We start from the raw sequence: 3198 nt of genomic DNA, 5'->3' as shown, positions 1-3198 counted from the left end.
AAAAGGAAGTTTGTTTGGTCTAATAGGCAGACTATTTAAAAATGATATGAAATTTTATTGAAATATGTGGGCTTACCTGCCCACATTACACATTTTTAAGAACTACTTTATTGATATCAGTATGTGAAACCCAATTGAAGAGATATGGTACAGCCTGAAAAACAGAGTAAACAAAGTGACCACCACTTATAAACGTGATCTAATTAAGCGCAATATTTATTTACGGTTTTACAATCCTGATATCACACAGTAATTTGCCAAGTACTATGCAAGAATGTCGCGTAGAATTGCAGCACTTATAAAATCCAAGGATGGTACAATCTAATACTGAAAACATTTGCTCAGTAAGTAAATTGTACACAGTACATGTATTTAGCTAAATTTAAGATTATAAGTTGAACACCATGAGGAATAAAAAACAGAGTTTAGAGTAGAGTTGTTAACCGGAATATTTCGTACAATTCCAGAAAAATAAAATTCTTTCGGAAGGATATTGAGAATCAGGAATTTTTTTTTTCGTACCGAATTTTACGAAACAAAAAAACTCGTCGAGTTCATTTCGCAAATGCTACCTACGAAATTTCGCCTTTCGCAAGTTGAATTATGAAATAAAACTATTTTGTTACATACGAAAGTAGCGCTTACGGAAGTCGCACTTGCGGAACGAGCTCTTTCTCTTAACGACGTCTTGAAGTCTATAAAAAAATTTTGTTGGCCAAAAGGATATAATTGTAAAAAATAAAATTTTTATATACCAAAATGTTTATCATAAAACTTTATTTTCAGTATTGCAACATATGAACATTTTAAGGTTTTATTTTTTGAAATAATGATAAAAAGCCAAATTTCTTTCGAAACGAAACTCTTTCGCACCGCAGTTTACGAAACAGTTTTTAATGGAAAAACACTTACGAAACGAGGCATATTAAAAATATTTAATTACTTTTTATGAATCAAATACGTATAATTAATTAGGTAACTAAAATACTAATTATTATAAGTGTATTATATAACTATTATATTGGTAAGTTTTAGTTAGTAAATTTTTATAAATAAACCTTGACTTTCATAAAATATACTAAAAATGTCTTTCAATGAACAAGAGTTAAATAATGAAATTTTCTTTTTTCCCCCATTTTGGGGGAAAAAAGAAAATTTAGAGCATGTAAGTCATTTGTTTGGGATCATGTAGATTTGGCTCAAAAAATTAATACATTTGTAATATGTCAACATTGTAAAACAAATCCCGAGGACAATAGTAAATGGAAAATAAAATGGTCAGGCAATTCCACAAGCAACATAATTTGGTATCTAAAATCTGTTCATAAAATATTTGGACCATTAAATTGTATTATCAAAAGACAAGAACTAGATGTTCTTTACGATTTAGATTTGGAAAAAAAATGAAGAAATAGAAGTTGATGAAAACAGCAACATTAATAAAAGGTTTACATTAAAAAGACAAAAAGTTATAACTGAGAAATTGCTTGATTTCCTTCTCAAAGCAAATATGCCGATGTGCCTTGTAAATCACCAATCATTTATTGATTTTGTTAAAAGTTTTAATCAAGATTACAAACTGCCTCAACGACAAACAATAGCATATACTTTAGTTCCCAAAATGATAAGTAAGTATTTTATATAAAGAAATATATATATATAAATATATATATATATATATATATATATTTATATAAAATATATATATATATATATATTTATATAATATATATATATATATATATTTATATAATATATATATATATATATATATATATATATATATATATATATATATATATATATATATATATATTTCTAGTTATATATATATATATATATATATATATATATATATATATATATATATATATATATATATATATATATATATTAGAGAGAGAGAGAGAGAGAGAGAGAGAGAGAGAACTTTATATATAAAATATATATAAAACTGTTGTTTTAAGTATGAAAGAGTAAAGAAAAATGTACTAAAAAAGTTTTGAACGATTTATCATATGGTTCGCTCACACACGATATTTGGACTTCAATTTCGCAAGAAGCTTATTTAAGTGCAACTTTTCATTGTGTTGATAAAAATTATCGTCTTTGTGGTCGAGTTCTGGGTTTATATCTCTTGACCGAATCACATAAATCTCCATACATCTCTTCAAAAATCAAAGAAATATTACAAGAATGGAATATCGAAAATAAGGTAGTAAATTATAGAAAATTAACCCATAGATTGCAAATGCAGTGAACGCTATAGAATTTTCTGAGAAAAAAAAAGGCGATATAAAAAAAAGGTGGGGGAAAGCACGTGCTCGCCGGCTCCCCAGTGTCGTTGGCTCAGAATATTAACAATATATATATATATGTATATGTATATAAATATATATATACATTTTTTTTTTACAGAGACACCCAGAATTTTTTGATATTTCAGATATGACACTTCACTTATTGTGCTAACTCCAAACTTAAGTATGCTGATGTCTATAACAAATGACGAAGCTTTGCAAAAAATCGCGGTGATGGAGGCCTGGAAACAAAAATACCCTAAAAATTTTTAATTTTACAATTTTATACTAAATTTAAATTCATCGACGGGTTTTAAATTTCATTAAAAAAGATTGTTAATTACAAAAATTATTACCATGCAAGCTTTTCGACCCACCCTCCCCCCTAAAATGTGGGGTTGTAAATTTGCATGGTGATAACTTTTGCAATTTACAAACTTATTAAATGAAATTATTAAAAAGTAAAGTTGAAAATTTTACTACATTAATGCCCTCACCTTTGGGGTGGGGGGGGGGGGGGGGGGGCTAAAATTTTAGAGTGTTTTTGTTCCCAGACCTCCATCTTCGCGATTATTTGATAATATATATATATATATATATATATATATATATATATATATATATATATATATATATATATATATATGTATATATATATATATATATATATATATATATATATACATACATATATATATATATATATATATATATATATATATATATATATATATATATATATATATATATATATATATATATATATATATATTGATAACAATTAAAATATAGGATTAACGAAAAGACTTAAAGAGAAACAAGATATATACATCTTGCACTAATTTATATATTATATATATATAAATTAGTGCACGATGTTAAAACAAGATGGAATTCA

This window comes from Hydra vulgaris, chromosome 03 (genome assembly GCF_038396675.1).
Source record: "Hydra vulgaris chromosome 03, alternate assembly HydraT2T_AEP".
NCBI classification, from domain to species: Eukaryota; Metazoa; Cnidaria; class Hydrozoa; order Anthoathecata; family Hydridae; genus Hydra; species Hydra vulgaris.
Note: the sequence above shows the minus strand (reverse complement) of the source record.